Source organism: Phoca vitulina, unplaced genomic scaffold (assembly GCF_004348235.1).
Source record: "Phoca vitulina isolate PV1807 unplaced genomic scaffold, GSC_HSeal_1.0 scaffold14, whole genome shotgun sequence".
Taxonomy (NCBI): domain Eukaryota; kingdom Metazoa; phylum Chordata; class Mammalia; order Carnivora; family Phocidae; genus Phoca; species Phoca vitulina.
In genome coordinates this window covers 4779564-4802751 of record NW_022589717.1, presented here as the reverse complement: position 1 = coordinate 4802751, position 23188 = coordinate 4779564, and positions in this window count along the sequence as shown.

Sequence of the window (23188 nt, the reverse complement as noted above, 5' to 3'; positions counted from 1 at the left end):
CTAGGGAACTGTGTGGGGTCTTTTTCATAAGAGCACTGATCCCATTCATGAGGGTAGAGCCTCCCCAAGTCCCCACCTCCTAATACCATTGCCTTTGGGGGTTAGGATTTCAACATGAATTTGGGAGGAACACAAATATTCAGACCATAGCAAATATTCTAACATCTTGACATCAAGGAATTAAATTTCTAGCACTCAACCCAATGCCAGATGCATAGAAAATATTTTAAACTTGTTGAAGAGTAGATGAATATATTAATTAGCTATAGTCTTTATTTAAATTCCTTAGAATCTAGTAAGTTAAATTTTAAAAGCCAAATTTTAGATATTATATTTTATCTTTTTTCTCCAAAATAAGTAAAAACCTTTTAAAGGAGTATGTTGATGTTTTCTACTATGAAATGAGTTCTGAAATAAATTTGTACATTATTGTTTCCGGTAGAAACAAGTGAAAGAGATGAAGAAACCTATTGAGAAATTTACTTGAAAATAAATTCATTTCAATTGTCTCCCTCTACAAAAAAATTCACCAAAGTTGCCAAGCATTGAAAATTGTACCAAACATGTTAATAAATTATTATATTTAAAGTCATATTGTTATTTCAGTCATACTGCTGTCAGTTTAGGATTTTTTAAAAATTAAGATTTTAACACCAACTGCTAGCAAAAACTATTTCCATCTTATAATCACAACTTCTGGCTGAATAAACTTCACTTATTCAGAGCTAGTTAGATCTTCTCTTTTATATACTTGGAGAATGTTAGTATAATTTTAGATAAAAAAAACAGAAAGGAAACCTCAAGCTTGAAGTAAATTATTTTATATTTATTATAGAGTAATATTCATCCATTCAGTCTGTAATAACATGTGCACTTACAGTTTTCATAAAAGAAAACACACACTAATTCAAAATGTTGTTTCTTTCAGTGCACCTGGGTGGCTCAGCAGGTTAAGCATCTGGCTCTTGGTTTCAGCTCAGGTCATGATCACATGGGTGGTGAGGTTGAGCCCCCCCACCCCAGCATCAGGCTCTGCACCCAGTGGGAAGTCTTCTTAAAAATTCTCTCCCTCTGCCCCTCCCCCTAGTTGCTCTCTCTCTCTCAAATAAATAAATAAATCTTTTTTTAAAAAAAGTGTCGTTTCTTTCTTAAAGCCATGCATAAATAGCCATGCATAAATAGCCATGCATAAATGTGTGGAGAAAACTCAGTGTTATTAGGATAACTTCAAACGAGAGACAAAATTTGTTTTATTTCTTTGATATCTTATGATGCTTTACTATTTCACTATTCCTTTAAATGTGGACACAGATTATCTTTATTTTGCAGGGTAACCAACTGCTAGAGTCTCAGACCTTTCCATTTGAATGGTAACCCTGTATCATTTCAAGTTAACACTTGGGACCAACGGGAGGAAGGATCTTGTCAGCACTGTGAACTTGAAGTTGGATGAGGGAAAAAGTCTCAAAAAACTCTTTTTCAATTTTCTCTTTCCAAAGTTTTGAAAGTTTCTTTACATTTTAACATACTTATATTTAAGGAAAACAATGTTACATGCTGACCTGTAAAGGATAAAATATTCCTCTTTTGACCACCAACAAAGCAATATTATTTTTTGTCTGTTCATTTGCTTGGGTTTTTTTAACAGAGACTAACAAAAAAAAGTATGTGGCATTCTCAAAGATGAAGTGTATTTAAACATATACCTAATTATTTTCTCACTGTGACATGTAAAATGCTTAGGCACATGAAGGGATTTAATAGTAATGTGCTGAGAGGTAGTGTTTACAATTTTATACTTCTGACACTTTTGGTAGATATAACTAATTATATTTTGAAATTGTACTCTTCTTATGAAAGTCTAGATTGGCACTTTACTTGTGTATAGAGCTGAAGAATCTAAATTCACTTCCCTAAACTCAGTTCCCATGGAGGATATTACCCTTTCTTTTCTTTTTCCTCATAAAGTCTTAATATGTTCTTAACGTATAATTTTACTCCATATTTTTACACATCTTATATACACATATACATTCATTTCTTTGGGAGTAAAGAAGTATTATATGTAATATATCTATATATATTACAACCCATAGGAGAAACACTCCCCATTATAATATTTAATAATATAATTATATATAATATATATGTAGTATCTCTAAATGGAATGGATGCAGTCAAATACTTTCCCAAGTGGTTCTACCAATTTACACCCCACCAGTAATGATGACAAAATTTGGTTACAGCAGTCTTCCTAATTTTAGCAATTCTTCTAGGTGTGTAATAGTATCTCATTTTGGTCCTAAGTGGCATTTCTCTAATTATTAATGAAGTCAAACATCTTTTTTCTATATTAATTGCTTAGGTGTATAAATTTGGTGAAAGTCTATTCAAGTCTCATCTCTATTTTGCAGTGGATTTTTTCACCTTTTTTTCATTGTTTTGTAGATTATATGAGATTTTTGTTGTTATATGTGTTGCAATTTTCTTAATGCTTTTGAGGTACAGAATTTTTTATCTTTAATGTAATCCATTTTATCAATCTTTTCTTTAATATTAGTGCATTTTGTATTCAGTTTAAGAAATCTTTCCTTACTCAGAGCTCATAAAAATATTCTCCTTGATTAATTTTTAGGGGCTAATTATTATGTCATCCGCATTTATTTCTATAACCCAGTGCAAATGATTTTGAGTACAGTATGAAGGATGTGACCAAAATTTATTTATTTTTCTTGTCTATATCCATTATTCTGGGAATTAATGAGAAGAATTCTTCCCATGGATTTTCAGTACCGTTTCTGCCAAAAATCAAGTATCTAAATATGAGTGGGTCAATTTCTAGACTCTATTCTGATCCACTGGTCTATTAATCTCTCATTATACCAAAGCTGCACTATCATAATTCATATAGCTTTATAAGAAGTTATGATACTCCATAATGTTTTACATTTTGCAGGTCTTAAAAATAGTCTTCTCTAATTTTAACTCTTTGAATTTTTATGCAATTTAGAATTAATTTGTGAGCTCATATAAGAACTTGTAGAGATTTTAAGGGGATTGCATAAATTCAGCACAAAATTTTCTGAAATGCTGAGTCTTCCCGTCCCATGAATGTGGTATGCTTTTCCCTTAATTTTTGTTGTTTTAAATTTCTCTCAGTAATATTTAATTAGTTTTTGTGTAGATATGTTGCACACATTTCATTATATTTATTCCTAGTTATTATGTTTATGGTGCTTCTATATAGAGTATCATCTTTAAAATTTTATTTTCAACTACTGTTTGTTGGGATATGAAAATATTTTTTTTTGTATATTGGCCTTTTATCCAAAAATAATATTAACCACATTTATTTATATTATTCTATTTGTAGGCTGTTCAGATTCTAATGTTCCCAATCATATCTGTAAATAATGGCAATTTTATTTCCTCTTTAACCAGTCCCTAAACCTTCACTTCTTAGTTTTATATTTTAGCACTGGCTAGGAATTCCTGCATACTGTTGAATAAGAGAGATGTAGAGTGCATTCTTACTTCATTCCCATTCCTCATTAAGAAAAATGTCATTATTTTACCATTGAGTATGATTTTTGATGTAATTTTTCTTCATAATATTAGGGAAGTTCCCTTTTATTTCTAGTTTACCAAAAGTTTTATTTCTCTCTATAATAATGAAGGAATGTTGAATTGGATCAAATGCTTTCCTAGCATCTACTGGGAAAGTCTCATGATTTTCCTTCTTTATTTTATTAATGCAATGTTTTACCCAGACTTCTGTATGTTAAAACAGTTCTACATTCCTAGAATATACTGACCTTTGGATGATATGGTAGATTTTCTAGTCATATTTGGTGGAAAACTTAGTATGAATAGTCCATAAGTGCCAAAAGTAGAATTTCTACATTATACAAATACAAAGACTTTCTACATTTTTGGTCTTTTTATGTCTGTATTTGAAAATGCCCCTTCAAGAAATTTACTATGGATGAAAAACTGATTTTAACGTTATCCCCTAACAAATGAAAGAATGAATTAATTGTTGAAAATAATCATAAAAACAAGGATTAAATGTCCCATAATTTTAAGATAAAATTACAAGTTGTTGATCCGTTGGTGTCTTGCTTATTTTTAGAACTTAGTAGACAACTAATTTTCTTTTGATAATGAATTGAGTCATTCCCAGATCCAAGGTCTTTGAATTCAACATTCTGTAGATTATTCTGTCAATTACCATTTCCCCTTTGTACGTTTCAAGATTTTTTTTTAGATCCCATAGTACAATATCTTAATGTAATCTTCATGTAATATTAAAAGAAAGTGCTGTTGTTTCAACTCCCTCCCCTTCAGGGTTACAAATTTCCACACAAGTATTTATATTCATGTTTTTGAGTAATAATTTCACAAATATGAACATTCCCTTTACTGATATGCACTGATAAGATGACCGTATGCTTAATATGCTCTATTTATGGATGTTATGGCAAGAGAAAAATGAAGGAAATATGGTACACACCAGTTATGCAGTAGCTTCAATATAATCTATGATGGGAAAGGGACATTTCCTCCTAAAATTTTGACTAATGCTAAGAATATTTCCATTCTATTGCAGATAGATAAGAAGAAACAATCCTCAGAGAATGCAAACCTAAGCCAGATCTAATAATACCAAATTTCAGGTGGAAATCCTTCAATGAGTCCTGAATTTGATTACCATTGCTATTTCATGCTCCATTCATGTATCTATATTAGCAATAATGAAAAAATATTTTAAATTATGCCTTTGTAAGGGCAAGATATAATGCGAGTGACGAAATACTCTTTCTGGAATGATAAATCTATTTTCTACAAATATGTAAATATAATTGCTGTACATCAACTCTAAAGGAACTGGTTAATTCCCAAATATTTATGGGTATAAACATTTTTTCCTGTCCGCATTTATTCTTAATTCTCTTCTTTTCTTGGTCATATTCTGATCAGAAATAGTTACTTCTTGTGTTAATATTTTAATACTAATTGCATTCCATTACACCTCTGTACTCAAAATACACCAGGCATATTTTGGTTACTATCTAGAAATATTATTCCTGATTGTTCTTGGTGGTGCCATCTCTTCTGTCTTTCCCTATTTTCTGAGCCTATGAGGGTGCTGGAAATAGGCTTAATATAATGCTTAGTATAATATCACTTCTTATTGGAAGGGCAGTGTCCTGATTAAACTAGATCCTAAAAGGAAGGATCATTGCTCCTTCAGTGATATTTGTAAATTTCTTTTCTGCTAATGAAGATAATGAAGCCTGTGGACAATGACTTGAATGACAGTTTAGGAGGCAAGAGGACCATGCGATGAACTCAAGGTTGGAATTATACATCATGCACTGGGTCCCAACTGATACAAAAGAAAACGATATTGCCATGACGTTCTATAATTGTTTTTTTTTAAATGTGGTTTGAGTAGAAAGATAGTACATTCATATGTAGATCATTTCCATCATCTGGTTTCAAAGAAAAAGGATAATATGCATACAGTTGTTTCTTTGGAAACATCTCAATTTTAACATCTTGCTAGAACTGTGTAGAACGGTGGAACAATGCCCAGAACCTCAAGCAAACAAAACAAAACAAAACAAAAACAAAAACAAAACACAAAAAATAATAATAATAAAAAGCCAAGCAACAAAAAACCCTAACTTCATTTTTTTTTTTTAAAGATTTTATTTATTTATTTGACAGAGAGATAGAGAGAGAACAAAAGTAGGCAGAGGGAGAGGGAGAAGCAGGCTCCCCGCAGAGCAGGGAGCCCGATGCGGGACTCGATCCCAGGACCCTGGGATCATGACCTGAGCCGAAGGCAGCTGCTTAACCGACTGAGCCACCCAGGCACCCCCTAACGTCATTTTGACGATAATTGTTAGATACTGATATTAGTTCAGGGTCCAACAGTAGTTTGATAAATTATCTAGAATGCTTTTTCCTGGAAAAAAAATTCAAGGTGCATAAAATTCTAAAATATATAATGAACACAGGGTGTGTATTTGTCTCCTAAGCAAATTGTTAGGGTTTAGTATTTTTCATCATAAGTTGATACAACTTTACCTAGTTGTAAGCTTCAGTTGAAAGAAAAATTGTCAGGTTTTATTCAACTTTAAAATACAAGTGTTCTTTATTATATGCTGAGAGATAATACAGTTTGAAACAGTTATTCCCCACAGTATAATGTTGAATCAGCAGGCCTTGATTACTTACTCAATAGGATGCCTTTGAATTGGTTAAATCAAATAACTGTCATGTTGGACAATTCATGGAGGACTAATGAAGTGGATAGAAATTGGAAAAAAGCCAAAATAGACTTTGAAAAGGAAAAATGATGACCATGAAAATTATATATCATTCAGTTTAGGTGTAAACATCCATCTGTCCCCATTATGTTATAATAGTTTATTATTCAAATGCATACTTTAAAGGAAGACTCTCAACAGATAAGCAATTGCTTCAGATTCTAATAAATACCGAAGAAAAAAAGATAAACATTTTAGTCTTGTACAAACCATCTGTGTTTGATTAAACTGAAAAATTGGAGTGAAGAGACTTATAAGAATAAGCTTCTTTTAAATTTGTCCATTTGTAATAAGTAATCAACAGTATCCCAAACAAAAGTGCATTTTATATTTAATTACTTGGTACTGGCAATAAACATCAATTACATGTAAAATTTAAAAATATTTTGAACATTATAAAAATTTTTACATGCACATAATATTAAAGGATGTAAATTTATAGGAAATATTTATGCTCTTCAAAAAGGAGAATAATTTCTTTATGACAGGAAAAGCCATTTCTGGATTAAATTATGAACTCAATAATTTAATTTAGTTTCTCAAAATCAAATTAATGGCTTTAATTCAGCTGACTACTCCATATAACACTATTTTATTTTTATGATTTTATTTTACTTTTTATTTTTAAAGTTTACATTAAAATTAGTGAAATTTTCAGAATGGTCTACAGGTTTTTGTTTTTGTTAGGCTTTTGATGATATGCTTTTAATTAAAAAGACATCGATCTTTCTAATCAGTTTTAGTTTAAAAGGACTCAAATTTCAGGAAAGAGGAAAAAGTTAAAGATGCTTCATGGTTTAAGCTCAGTTAATTTAAAAACTAAAAATACATTTTAAATCTTGAATTATTGTCAACTCTTCTTTTATAATATTTCTCAAATTTTTCACTTGTAAACATTTAGAATCTAGATTCTAACACAAGACAGACAAATAAATGACATGAATAAGCAAAATGCATGCTGTATAAAGTAATGATAGTGATAAATGATAAAAAGAAAAGCAGTGTGTATGTGTGTGTATGTGTGTAGGTGTAGGGCCTTGGAATTTTGGATTGGGTTGTCAGGGAAGACTTCACGGAGATTACTCTGAGTAAGGACCTGCAGGATGTGAGAGATCAGTCATGCTGATTTCTTTTTTCTTTTCTATTTTCTTTTTTTTATATAAAGACTCATTTAATTTATTATTTTAGAGAGAGAGAGATCAGGGGGAGAGGCAGAGGGAAAGAGGAAAGAGAGAATCTCCAGCAGACTCCCCACCGAGCACAGAGCCTGAGGCAGAGCTCCATGCCCGGACCCTGACATCATGACGTGAGCTGAAATCAAGAGTCAGCCATTCAACCTGACTGAGCCACCCGGGTGCTCCAGTCATGTGGATTTCTTTGGACAGAATACTTCTTTTTTTTTTTAAGATTTTATTTTTTTATTTATTTGCCAGAGAGAGAGAGAGAGAGAGAGAGAGAAGCAGTCTCCCTGCTGAGCAAGGAGCCCAATGTAGGACTCGATCCCAGGACCCTGGGATCATGACCTGAGCCGAAGGCAGACACTTAACCATCTGAGCCACCCAGGCGCCCAGGATAGAATATTTCAAGCAGAGGAAAAAAGATACTAAAGACTAAGGTGGTATGTATCTAGAACATTCAAGAAACAGAAAGGGCCCTGAGTATTGAAAATGAGAGAAAGGGGAGACCCAGTACAGGAAATGAGCAGCTCATGTGGGACTTGCAGTCCATCAGCAGGACTTTGGCTTCCCTTTCCAGTGAGGTGGGAAGTTGATGTTGGGTTTTGAGGAAAGAACTAATAAAATCTGATGTATCTGCACAGGTTCTCTCTCTATTTGCCCATTCTATTGAGAAAACATTTAAAGGGGAAGAACGGTAGAAGGGAGACTAATTAAGATGTTATTTTATAATAATAATGTAGGCAAGAACATGATGGCAGATTAGATTCAGAAGGCAGTGGAAGAATTAGATGAAGGGAGTGTTTTTTGTTGTTGTTGTTTTTTGTTTTAAGATTTTATTTATTTGACAGAGAGAGAGACAGCGAGAGAGGGAACACAAGCAAGGGGGAGTGGGAGAGGGAGAAGCAGGCTTCCTGCTGAGCAGGGAGCCTGATGCGGGGCTCGACCCCAGGACCCCGAGATCATGACCTGAGCCGAAGGCAGACGCTTAACGACTGAGCCACCCAGGTGCCCCGAAGGGAGTGTTTTCAAGGTAGATGATGTGAGTCACTGAGAAGTGTGTCACAAGGTGTTAGAGAAAGAGAGCAGTCAAGGATGATTTCAAGATATTTGAACTAAACAATTGGAAGAACGAAGTTGTCATTTCCTCAGATGGGAAAGACCAATAAAGGTGTATTTAGGAGGGAGGGGACAGTGGGAGCCATATGAGGAGTTAGGTTTGGGCATTTAAATTTAAAGCAGAAAATCTACTGGAAAACAATCACTTCCCACGCCCTCCTCCAATAATATGTTAGTTCAGGCCAGTATCACCTCTCCATGGATTATTACAATAATTCCTGATTAATGTTTTTCTTCCATTCTTGCCTCTTACAATGAATTCTTCCAGCTCTCAGTGGCAATTAGTGTGAAAATTATATGCAGTGAGTAGGATCATGTCACTCCTGCTGCCCCAAAACCCTCCCGTGTCTTCTAACCTCACTCATCATGAAAGCAGATTTGACCATGGCCTCTTTCCCTTGGCCAAGAACAAACTGATATCTCACCACCCTCTCCCTTCACCCCATGCCCCAGACATTCTAAACTCTGTCTATTGTTCTTCCAGCCATTCAACCACATGTCCAAGGCCTTTGTGTTTGCCATTTCCATTGCTTAGAATGTTGTTCGCCAAGTACCTCAAGGCTCACTTTCTGAATTTTTTGTCAGGTCTTTGCTCCCATGGAAACTTAACAGAGACACCTTCCCCTATTGTTGTTGTTGTTGTTTTCTTAAAATACGAAGTTCCTCTATCTTTAATTACCCTAATATCTAATTTCTTTAATCTTGCTTATTTTAAAGCATTTAGTAACAAATTTAAAAAACTTTATTTAACATATACTTTTATAGTGTTATTTGGCACCAGGCAGAGTTCTAAGATTTTTACAAATACTTATTCATTTAATTTTCATAACACCTCAGTGAGTGGGTACTGTTATCTCCCTTCTTACAGGGGAAGTAACAGAGGTACAAAGAGTTTATGTAATTTCCCCAAGATGACACATCTAGAAAGTGGTGAAGCCAGGGCTGTCTTTATCTCTATTTATTTACCATATTTCTACCATGCTATTATATCTGATTACTTATTTATCCTCTCTCCTCCCTTACTGAAATGCAAGCTCCTTGAGAGGAGGAATTTTGTTTTCTTCATGGTTGTGTCTCCAGGGCCAAGAAAGGAGTCCCATACCTAGAAATATTTACAAAATGAGTAGAAATAGAGACACTTTATCACAAGATAATGTATGAGTAATAATCATGCTACTTAGGAGCATGAAAGTTGTTCAGAGACATTCACTGGTTCCATGGAGGTTTCCAAGCCTCCACGACTTTGGGTTAGGAACCACTGAACTATACAAATGCAAACTATTTTATTGCTATGAATATAGTTAGTATAATATTCAACAGATTGGACTTTGAAGCATTTAGAATGTCTGCCTTCAATCTAACCCCAGCTCTGATACCTACTAGCTTTGTGACCTTGGGCAAGTTACCTAATTTCCCTTTACTTTCTAAAACTTCGTAATTGAAGATAATAATAATAACATCTTAGCTTATGAGCCATTGAGAGGAACAGTGGGCTTATGCACATAAAGAACATGGCAAATAAGAAGCACTCAGTAGGGGCGCCTAGGTGGCTCAGTCATTAAGCGTCTGCCTTCGGCTCAGGTCATGATCCCAGGGTCCTGGGATCGAGCCCCGCATCGGGCTCCCTGCTCGGCGGGAAGCCTGCTTCTCCCTCTCCCACTCCTGCTTGTGTTCCTTCTCTCGCTGTGTCTCTTTCTGTCCAATAAATAAAATCTTAAAAAAAAAAAAAGCACTCAGTAAATGTTGCTAAGATTATTTTTATCGTTTGGTTGTTTTATTTTAATCTTTTTCAATATTTTATTTATTTATTTGAGAGAGAGAGCGAGCACGAGCAGTGGGGAGGGGCAAAGGAAGAGGGAGAAGCAGACTCCCCACTGAGCAGGGAGCCAGACACAGGGCTCCTCGATGGCAGAACCCCAGGATCATGACCCCAGCTGAAGGCAGATGTTTAACCAACTGAGCCACCCAGGTGCCTCTGTTCGGTTGTTGTTTAAAGAATATAATTTCATTTGCTCAGCTGAGGTTTATCTTACTGAAAAACTAATGGCAATATCCCCCCTCCCTAAATTTGCAGATCATAATTAACATTCTTTGAACTATTTCTCACTGCCCACCTCACACTGGCTATTTGCCATTACATAATGTAACTGGGTGTGCACAAATATTTTCTTTTTCATATATTTAGTTATCTACATATCTAAAAATATCTATTGAAATTGAGCTTTAGTTCTCTGTGTTCTCTTGAAAAGTTTCTCTTAGGTGTGAGGAAAGACCAAGACCAAATTTTTAGGATTGGTGTAAAACACCTTAACTTTCTCTGTAGTTATATGCTTACATTCATAGCTATAAATATGTGTGTGTTAAATATGCCAGAAAGAGAGGTGCCTGGGTGGCTCAGTCAGTTAGGTGTCTGACTCTTGATTTTGGCTCAGATCATGATTTCAAGGTTGTGAGATCAAGCCCCACATTGGGCTCCAGGCTGGGCGTGGAGTCTACTTAAGATTCTCTCTCTCCCTCTGCCTCTCCCATCCCTCCCTCTCTCCCCCCTCTAAATAAATAAATAAATAAATAAGCCAGAAGGAACAGTGGTGTAATCTTACTATATTTATTCAGTTTGATATCTGGCCTTAAATATCCTTTATAGATGTCCATATTGGTATAAATTTATGCAGTTCTAATTTATATTCACTTTTTATGATGAAAACTTCAGCCTATTACTGATCTCAAGCAGCATAGAATAATATGAATATGCATGTTATTGATACAGAATTAGGAGACAGGAATATATATATATGCATATATCCAACTTGAACATATAATTGGAATTTGGAATCAGATGGGATGATAAACTGAGATATATGCATTGGCGGGGGGAAAGAGGGAAAATAAGATCAGAGATCTATGACAAGGTTAGTTCATAAAGGTACTACTCTAATATAAATTGACTTCATTCTGAAGGTTAGTATAGGTAACTTTGTTTTCATAAACTGGGCAACTTGATCTCAGTTTAGTCAATTATTACATATAAATAAAAGAAATGTTGCCATTAAGGGAAGAAGATGGTTGGGTTGGATAAAATACAAAATCCGACTACGTCAAATGTTTTTATATCACATACACAAAATAACATATATATATATATATATATATATGCTGAAAATTAAAGAATGGAAAAAGAGCTACTGTGAAAACACTAAAAAAGGCAACAAGGATTGATATATTAATATAAATCATACAATAGACTTGTAGGTAAAACTCATTGCAAGAGGGCACCTGGGTGGCTCAGTCGTTAAGCATCTGTCTTCGGCTCAGGTCATAATCCCAGGGTCCTGGGATTGAGTCCGGCATCGGGCTCCCTGCTTAGCCAGGAACCTGCTTCTCCCTCTCCCACTCCCCCCTGCTGGTGTTTCCTCTCTCGCTGTCTCTCTCTCTCTGTCAAATAAATAAATAAAACCTTTAAAAAAAATTCATTGCAAGAAATAAGAGAGATGCTTCATATTGAAAAGTTATTCAATAGAAACATAAAAAATCTAAATTTGTATAAACCTAAAAGCATGACTTTAAACCATGCAGAGTAAAATCTGACAAAACTAAAAGAAAAACAGAAATTTGCACAGTAGCAGGAAATTTTGAGATATTTCCAGCACTAATAGGTGGAACAAGTAGAAAAATGTAAGTATGAAGAGTACACTATATTTGAACAACATGATTGCAAATTTGAACTAATGGATATATAAAGAACCTCAATCTCCTAAATTGCAATGTGCACATTACTTTCAAGAACACATAAAATAGGGCGCCTGGGTGGCTCAGTTGGTTAAGCGACTGCCTTCAGCTCAGGTCATGATCCTGGAGTCCCTGGATCGAGTCCCGCATCGGGCTCCCTGCCGAGCAGGGAGCCTGCTTCTCCCTCTGACCCTCCCCCCTCCCACGTGCTCTCTCTCTCTCATTCTCTCTGTCTCAAATAAATAAATAAAATCTTTAAAAAAAAAAAAGAACATATAAAATATAAACAAAACAATGACCATATGCCAGGTGTAAAGCTTTCAATAAATTTCAAAGTTGAAATCATACAGAAGATTTAATCAGCCAACAATAAAATAAAGCAAGAAATCATTAGCAAAAGGTAATTATAAAATACCATATTTTCTTAAATAAAACAATAAATTTCTAAAGAACTTAGAAGTCAGAGAAAAAATTATAATTAAGAGTGGAAATTATTCATGAATAATAATAGTGCATAAAATGCTACATATCAACACTCTTGCATGTTAAAAGAGAATTATTGCCTTAAATGCATATATTAGGAAAGACAAAAACCCAAAATCAGTTATAAGTTAGAAACAAACAACAACTTATATCCAAAAAAGTAAAAGAAAAAAGATAAAATAAGAACAGAAGTTAGTAAAGAGAAAGCAACATATAATAAATAATCAGCAAAGGCAAAATTGTTTTTATGAAAACATTCTACAAATGTTAAACTCCCAAGAAACTGCTAAAAGAATAAAAGAGAAAGGCACAAATAATGCTATCAGTAATGAATGGGAGGGAACACTACAAATCACCCAGAAAATAAAATAATATTTTATCATAGTAATTATTATATTATGTATATATGCATTATATAGTGCCTAACAATATTGTGGCTAATCTTATGCAAGTTAATTTGCAAATTTAGATGAAATTGAATAATTCTAAAAACAAAAGTAACCAATATTGACGAAGTATAAAATGAAAATATGAGCACTTTCACTGAAATAAAAGTATTTGTAGGCATTATTAAAAACTTTTTTTTTCAACTGACATCTTTTTTTATTATTTTATTTAAATTCAAGTAATTAACAAAAAACTTCTTTTAAAAAAAACTTTTTACAAAGGATACCCTGTGCTTAGATTACTTCACCAACAATTCCTACTAAAATCTTAAAAAATAAATAACGCCATTTTTTCACAAATTCTTCCAGAAAATAGAAAAGGAGAGAACACTCACCGTTTTTATGAAGCCAGACTTTGATACCAAAATGTGAAATGTATTATTTTTTCAAATAACATTTACACAGCAACCTATTCATTAATTAGATGCAAACATTTTAGACTAACATATTAAACCAAATCTAGTAAATTTTAAAGGATACTATTGTTTTATTCTTCTAGGTTGATTTTCTTTTCTTTTTATTTATTTTTTAAAATATATTATTTATTTATATGAAAGAGAGAAAGAGAGCATGAGCAGGGTGTAGGGCAGAGGGAGAGGGACAAGCTGACTCCCCATTGAGCAGGGAGCCTGACGTGGGGCTCGATCCCAGGACCCTGAGATAATGACCTGAGCTGAAGGCAGACGCTTAACCGACTGAGCCACCCAGGCTCCCCTATTCTGGGTTTATTTTAGAAATGAAAGTTTACTTAATATTTGAAAAAATAATTGGGAAATTCATGACATTTACATAACAGAAGAGAAAATCATGCGATCACCAAAGATACAGTAAAAACATTTGATAAATTCAGCAATTGTTCATCATAAAAAAAAATTATAAAACAAATTATGCACAAGAACTTCCTTATTATGATAAAGGGTGTCACAACATTTTCCTAGCATCATACTTGGTAAATTGATTTAAAATGGTATATAGCAAAGCATTAAGAATAACGAAGAAAAGAATTTTTAGAAAATTGGAAGGACCCACTCTAATTGATTTTAAAATATATAATAAAGTTATGGTAACTATGACATTGTGCTATAAGAATAGACAAATAATTCAACAATATATAAAGAGAGAGCCCAGCCACAGATGCACAGGTACAAGAACAGAATGTGAAATAAATTTGACATGCACAACAGCTGGGAAAAGACGGTCTTTTCGATAAATGGCGCTGGGACTATTGGAAATCTGTGCAGAAGAATCGTGACCGTTACCTCACACCATATACAAAATTAATTTGAGGTAAATTAAGGATCTAATCGTGATCTTAAAAAATAGTATAGTTCCCAAATGTACTATACAAAAAATGTTTTCATGTTATTAGGGTAGGTTATTTATTATTTTATTTTATACGTTTATTTAAAGTATTTTAAATGTAAGGGTATTTAGGTCCCAGTGAGAAAAGATTTATTGAGGAGCACTTTCAAAAATGAGGAGGGAACCAGCCATTGAGAGCAAATTTCAACAATGCCCCAGCGAAAAAATGAGATGGAAGTTGACAGACACAGGAAAGAAACCATCGTAGAGAATTTAGGAGGTAGTTCGAAACAAGCCTTGAGAACTGATTGAAGATAAGGAGGTGAGGCAGAGGAAGAGATGTATTAAGAATGGTTCCTAGGTCTTGAATGTACATCTGGACAGTAATTCTTAATTGCTGGAAATATTAATAAATAGAATATAGTTATGTCCTGGTATGAATACAGGCAGAGAACTAGACATACAAATTCAGTAATCCTACACGTTATTTGAAAACTGTTGAAACTGAACTTCGGGCTGAAGTCGTGAGAATAGAATTCCTAAACCAGAAATGCCATATAGACTGGACTTGAGGAAACTAAAGGAATGGTACCATTATTGTAGAAAGACATTGCAATTCAGCTTGCAACGTGGGTCTTATCAATAATCAAGTTTCTTTACAGTACAAATAAAAAGAGAACACAAAAAGAGTAAAAATGATTCTTCTTGGAAGCAATCATGTTTAATTAGCTCTTTATAAGTGGTGTAATAATTGGCCGCATTCAAATTGCTGACAGCTTCTCTTTCTCACTTCTTTCTTTTACTCCCTTCTTTTTTCTCTTGCTTCTTTTAAAGGAAGATCAAAGCCTTTATAGCCTTTATAGCTGAGTGAATGCTAATGGTGCATACATTTATTTGAAAAGCTTTAAGCCCTTGAAAATCTGCACATAACATTTTTTATTCCCAAATGTCTGTCCGAAAGTGTATTGGATACTATTAGAGGAATTATCTCTACTCCCCCCCCCCATCCTTTTAAAAAGAAAACAAGTCTACTTTAACATCTTGGAAATGTTGATTAAAATGAGAGTTATATAACCTTTTCTGACCCTCCACAAAATAGATACTTTGAACCACAGACTTGCCATAGAGTTAATGAGTCTCTTCCTCATGCATATGTACTTCCTTCCACATTGTACACGGGATGGGGAGGGGCCCGAGCCCACCACACAAGCTTGGGAAAATGACTAAACCCTCTTGTTGGTGTATATATAACTCTGACAGGTGGGAGGTGTGGCCGCTGCAGTTTGTGAAGAAAGAATGGAATATTTTCAGTTGAACAGAAACATTTCCCGGATTCTTACAAGAACGTAATGCCTTTCCACTTTCTGTGAAACAGTAAGAATTATTCATGGCAACTTGGCAAGGCTGGCCCAGAGTTCCTTCAGAAAAAGGGGAGCTGATAAATACTAGTGTTGAGAGGATGGTTTTAGAGGAATCAGTTCGCTGAAATCCAGGCTGAAATTTATAATGCTTGATTTGGAAATTCATTATGATGGGATACTTAGCGTTGTTGACTCTTATGCTTAGCCAGATTTCAAGGGAAACTATGTGTACTTGAAACTTTGCCTGAGACACAGTCTTAAGTTACTAGTTGCTGTTCCTGTTACTTCTGTTAATGAAGGGGAAAGAGGAGGAGGAGGGGGAGGAGAAAGTGGAAGATTTAAAATACCTACAGCCCTCAGTGACTTGGGCAAGCTGTATGAAAGTTCCTGGTAACATCTCACATTGTTGGTAACATCCCAGAGTGAAGAATGGCTCCATTGTATTAAATGACACTTTATTAATTAGAAAACACACAAACAAAAGTTATTACGGCTATCCTAAATACTATAGGAGTTCAAAACCTAGAAAAAACTGCCTTAAAATACCTGGCCCCTATCCTATCTAAGAATATACCGCACAACTTAGCACCTTATACAGCGGAGTATTAAAAAGAAAAAAGTAGTCTAACTAAGTCCCCACAGCATTAAACACCAACTACTCCCAAAATCTAATATAATAGGAGGTTCGAGAACACCTGTGCAGGACATGCAAAGGAAGGGAGCAAACTCCTTCAAGGCTCTTGGCTCTTAATACCTTTGCTTTTTAAGACTGTAACAGAGGATAAAATAGAGAGGGCAGGAGCAATGAGAATTTGGATGATTTCTTTAGAGTAAGATTATTATGCATCTTAGGGGCACCTGGGTGGCTCAGTCAGTTAAGTGTCTGCCTTTGGCTCAGGTCATGATCCTGGGGTCCTGGGATGGAGCCTGTGTTGGGGTCCTGGGATGGAGCCCCGTGTTGGGCTCCCTGCTCAGAGGGGAGCCTGCTTCTCCCTCTCCCTCTGCCCCTCCCCTTGTTTGTGCTCTCTCCCTCTCTCAAATAAATGAATAAAAGTCTTTAAAAAATTATTGTGCATCTTAGACACCCCCTCCCTCAAACATACACACCGCAAACACATACCCAAAGCTAGGAGACCCCAGGAGATTTTCCTTTGAAAGGAGTGCAGAATTTTCACAATTTTATAGTGCTGAACATGGTAACATAAAAAGAAGTATACTATGCCTTTAGACTGGTAGGGAGATTAAAGTCACCAAAGGTATTTTATTATCAGAGAACATCAAGAAAAATCTCTCAGTTGTATTCAAAAAGGCGGGCAAGAGTTAAACCCAAAGAGAATGGCTATGCAGGGGCAATCATTAGAGGAGAAAATAGAACTAATTATACCCGGGGAGACTTACTTATTCAATGTACAGATTATACTATATTTCAAGGACCAAAGTTTGCTTTATAATAAAACTTGAAGAATCTTCCATATGTTCAAATCTTTTGCATGCCCATTTTCTGGCAAAACTGAATCTAATTCAGAAATTTAAGCAGGAGTGTCTCATCTTCAGTTCTATTCTTGTTGAGCAATGTTTGTTATTTAATATATGAATATCTCTATGGGTCTCTATGGTAACAAAGAAATGTTTTGGCAGTGATTGGAGTGGTTCAGATGATTGTAGGGGTGATAAGAATTATTATTTTTAAAAATTCCAGGCCCCCTGCCAATATTTTAAAAACCTGTCCCTCTCCAAGCTTAGGATTTTATTTAACCGCAAATTTTTAAAATGGAAGAACTCCATCAGTGGAGAAGACTACTTTGTTATGAGGACAATTGTGAAGCATTTTGCAATATGTTGTCAAAGAATTAAAGTGTTTATTCTTTGTTAAGCTTAAATTGATAACTGATTAATAAAAAGTATAACTAATTCTTATTAAGTATTTAAAATGTGTCAAGCTCTGAGCCCTGCTCTCTATATGGATTGTCTCGTTAAACTCACAGCAACAATGCACAGGGTGTCCCCTTAGCATTTTCATCCTCTTTGGTTAATTGAGGAAACTAGAGAGTAAGAAGTTAGGTGAATTCCTTGAGGTCATACAGAATTAAAAATTTATTTAATCTAACTATAGTCCCTATGTTTTTTATTATTTTGCTGTCATTCTCTCTCATTTTTCTATGTTCCAAACATAGCTTGGTTGGAGCATCCAGGAATTCTAATAAAATAAATGTGTGCTTGTTCTGTGAGTTTGTGCACATGTGGTGTGTGTTTGGGTGGAGTGTGTCTGTGTGTTTCCATAAATCCTACAGTTTTCTACCTATCTAAATTAATCCTTCCTGTCAAGACCCTGTAGGATCACTTTTCTTCCTTATGAGTTTATCCAAAGCAAAAGTAGCCATCTCAAACACCTATCTCTTAAACATGAAGGTTATTACTCATATAGAAAGGGAAAATTATTACAGAGTACCTATATAGTAAGCTCAAGTCCCAGCTAGTGCTGCCTCAGAAAACTCGGTTTTTTTGAGCTCCTTTCTTTCCTTGCCATTGCTGCACAGTTCTTGTCCATCCTCCTGGCCTCTGGAGTCCACTTGAGTACAGCTGCTGAATGGGTCTGATGTCTGCATCTGGGTGGCCAAGGCCAGGCTGGATCTGCTGTCTGCTTCAAGGCTCCACCTTTCCCTCTGAGATCACAGCCTATGGTGTGGTGCAGGGCACCTTCTGTTGGCGAACCCAATAATCTGATCAAAGACGAGTCTTCCATTCCTTCCAGGTCTACCACCATCCTGTGAAGCACTTTGTACGAATTAGGTAAAGGTCCTCCTTCCGCTGGCAAGCAAAGCCCTGCATCCTGGCATACCAGAAGTGGGGAACACAGGTTAGATTCCACCACCAGGGGTCTGTCCTTGTGCAGTAAGCACCTTGCACGAACATATGCAACAGCTACACACGCAGACTAAAGCAGCCACAAAAATGAGAACCTCAAGTCTCAGATGCTTTATATTTCTGGTTAACAACAATATTCAACAGTAATACCTCACAGTTAGAAGAGCCATAAGTGGAAAACATGAAACCGGGCTGGTTGATGGAAATATTTGGGGGAAAATGATAGAATTTCCTTCCTCTCATTCCTCCTGCCCATTTCTAGCAAGGGCATTCCATTTTTAGATCTTTTATTCTTCCTCTAGCTTAATGGTTCCCAACTTTGGCTGGATATCAGAATCACCTGGAGACCTTGGAAAACTACGATTGTCAGGCGCAACGCCAGAGCAGTTAGATCAGAAACTCGGAGGGTAGGACCAGGCATGTAGGGTGTTTTAAGTGCTTCAGGTGATTCCAACGAGCAAAGTTGAGAATCTCTGCTGATATGAATAAATGAGCTGTGAGGTAGTGTAAAGATAATCTGCTCCCTCCCTTCAAACTATACCTCACTGTAATGAGTTTGTATGACTTCCATTATTTAAAACGTAAAAGGTTCACTTTATTATTTCAAAAAAGTTAACTATAGAGTTCAACTGAAGTCAGTTAATTATCTTTCTTCAACAAGAGTATCAAATGGTTAAATCGAGGATATCGCTAATCAATTAAACAATGTATTTTAGCTATATCATTTTTTTTCTAGAAAGTTCTAGCAGAAGAGGAGCAGATGAATATTACCTGAGTAAAAAGTACAGCTTTTCACAACATGAACATTCCTGAAGAAATTATTAGGCTTAAAACAGGCTTTAAAAAAAACAAAACAAAACAAAACAAAAACCTCTAACTATAATAATTACCAAAAAGAAAAAAAGAAAGTTTAGCACCAAATCAATAAATAGTTCCCTTTGAGAAATAACTTTTTAATAATTCATTAGTGATCCATCTGCAGAAGATATAATGGTACAAATAACAATGCCATCAGTAGGCCTCAATACTATCATGGTATATCAGCAAACCACAGTGAACAGAACAGATATTTTTGGCTATAGAGAGGTAGGCTCTCCAAACACAAATTAATCTCCTTAATGGATTTTCCTTACCTTCATGAAAAATGCATTATGGGCTCTTAAGTCACACTCAACACATTGTTAGGGTTTTATATGATGTGGGGTTGGCACAAAGATGATTTTTCTTTCACACTGTGGGTAAAAAAAACAATGAGCTGGGTGGTTTGGAGCCAGACTATTTAATCACTAGGCAAAGGCTGGTTACTAAGAGAAGCTGTATTATTCTTAAGCTCCCTCTTCTGCAAGAGCCCCTTAAAGTTTGTTGAGAGGTAAAAAGAAATTGTAATAATGGGCTTAACATTTGTGAAATTTTACAAGTATCAAAAAACTTGTCCCAGCTGACCTCTTTATTAATTGTCCTGATTTTTTTAAAAAGCTGAATAAAGCAAAATTATCCCAACACAACTGCAATTGCTTCTGTTCATGCCCAGCCTTTCGTTTACAATTTTAATTATTTCTAGGTGGCATTTCCGACGCATGCAGTTACTGACATAGATGTCACATGAGGATGCACATTTATTCGGGACTGAATGGCCACATTAACCAGGTCACACGCATTAAGTAACTAAGTTTATACTGCCTCGGACACATCAAGATGGGCAAAGACACTTCACTGCCACGCTCCTTAGAGTGTTAACGGGACACACATCCCCAAGTTCGGTCAGAATCTCGAGAGGGCGGACAGGTGGCACTGGAGACGCGTCAGGCCACGGCTGAGGTTTATGGCGCAACCCGTCTTGTCTTTTCGTTAGCGTTCTCAGCTTCAGTGCGTAAAACTCTTTCCAAACTACTGAATTTTATTTTCTCTTAAGAAGAGGTCAACAATCAGCCTTCACATGGTTCCGATTAGCCGACACAGATCAGAGCTGAACCCATGCCCTGGAAGTGAACATAACTTTTCCTGGGAGAAATCACCTGGTGGCAGAACCACGGGTGAGAGCGTAGTTACAGGCGTGCAGAACATTCCGCTTTGAAACGGCAGGAGCCACACCAACCCTGCAGCTCCAGATCGTTCAGTCACCGCAGCTAGGGCCTGGCAGTGCTGTGTCTAAGGACCTGGATTTAAAAATCCTTGATAGCCACGTCAAGGATTATAGGATCCATGAATTTTGAGCATGTGTTGTCCAAACATATCACACAAACATATCGCATTACCTCGGAATTTGGGGGTGTCAGCCTGTGATAGGACCATATTTCACCACAAAACTGAGTGAGGAAGAGGTAAGAGGGCATTTCAACATTTTATGAGCATCAACTGAGTAACGGATCAGAACAATCATGTTCCAATTAAAAAGGTAATTTCAATTATGGTGAACCGCTGCGACTAGGGCTCTGAGAGTCATCGTTTTGGTGTCCTAAAGCCGGAACTCGCTTTTTCAATCAACTGTGTGCAGCAACCCACGCATTTTCTGAGAGTTTACCGTTGAACTCTTGACTCAAGCAAAATCTAATGTGCGGTAGGGCCTTGATTTCCCGAATTTCACAGTTAATAACTTTTCCAATTCAGAGGCTAAAAGTCTATGCTCCTTTTTACGGTGAACTAAGTTAGTAAAATAAAGCATTTTATCTCAGGAACACCAGCCTAATTGTTACTGATTTTGTTTTCCGAATGAATATATGATAATATAGAAACCAAGTAAGCCTTTATTCTTACTCTTGCTCCACTCCAGTCCCTTGTTCCCAGAAGAAGTGACACAAATTAGGCCATGCAAATTTCGTGCTTGCAAAAAAGGAAAAAATTGTGGCATCTGGGTGGCTCAGTCAGTTAAGCCTCGGACTCTTGGTTTCCTCGCAGGTCATGATCTCACGGATTGTGAGATCAAGTCCCACCTCGGGTTCCCAGCTCAGCCCCAAGTCAGCTTGAAGATTCTCTCTCTCTCCCTTTCCCTCTGCCACTCCCCCCTGCCTTTTCTCAATCTCTTTTTCTCTCTCAAATAAATGTATTAATCTTTTAAAAAAAGAAAAGATTAGTTGACCATAGAGTTGAGGGTCCATTTCTGGGCTCTCTATTCTGTTCCATTGATCTATGTGTCTGTTTTTGTGCCAGTACCATACTGTCTGGATGATTACAGCTTTGTAATAGAGCTTGAAGTCCGGAATTGTGATGCCGCCAGCTTTGCTTTTCTTTTTCAACATTCCTCTGGCTATTCGGGGTCTTTTCTGGTTCCACACACATTTTAGGATTATTTGTTCCATTTCTTTGAAAAAAGTTGATGGTATTTTGATAGGGATTGCATTAAATGTGTAGATTGCTCTAGGTAGCATAGACATTTTCACAATATTTGTTCTTCCAATCCATGAACATGGAACGTTTTTCCATTTCTTTGTGTCTTCCTCAATTTCTTTCCTAAGTATTCTATAGTTTTCTGAGTATAGATCCTTTGCCTCTTTGGTTAGATTTATTCCTGGGTATCTTATGGTTTTGGGTGCAATTGTAAATGGGATCGACTCCTTGATTTCTCTTTCTTCTGCTTCATTGTTAGTGTATAGAAATACAATTCTGTACATTGATTTTATATCCTGCCACTTTGCTGAATTCCTGTATGAGTTCTAGCAATTTTGGGGGTGGAGTCTTTTGGGTTTTCAACATAGAGTGTCATATCATCTGCAAAGAGTGAGAGTTTGACTTCTTCTTTGCTGATTTGGATGCCTTTTATTTCTTGTTGTTGTCTGATTGCTGAGGCTGGGACTTCCAGTACTATGTTGAATAGCAGTGGTGAGAGTGGATATCCCTGTTGTGTTCCTGACCTTGGGGGAAAAACTCTCAGTGTTTCCCCATTGAGGATGATATTTGCTGTGGGTTTTTATATATGGCTTTTATGATATTGAGGTATGTTCCCTCTATCCCTACACTGCAGAGACTTTTTATCAAGAAAGAAAGAATGAGGCCTGCCTGGGTGGCTCAGTTGTTAAGCGTCTGCCTTCGGCTCAGCTCATGATCCCGGGGTCCTGGGATTGAGCCCCAAACATCGGGGTCCCTGCTCAGCGGGAACCCTGCTTCTCCCTCTCCCACTCCCCCTGCTTGTGTTCCCTCTCTCACTGTGTTTCTCTCCGTCAAATAAATAAAATCTTAAAAAAAAAAAAAAAAAAAAGAATGAAATCTTGCCACTTGCAATGACGTGGAGAGAACTAGAGGGTATTATGCTAAACGAAATAAGTTAGAGAAAGACAAATGTCATATGATTTCACTCATATGTGGAATTTAAGAAACAAAACAGATGAACATAGGGGAAAGGAAGGAAAAATTAAATAAGATGAAACCAGAGATGGAGA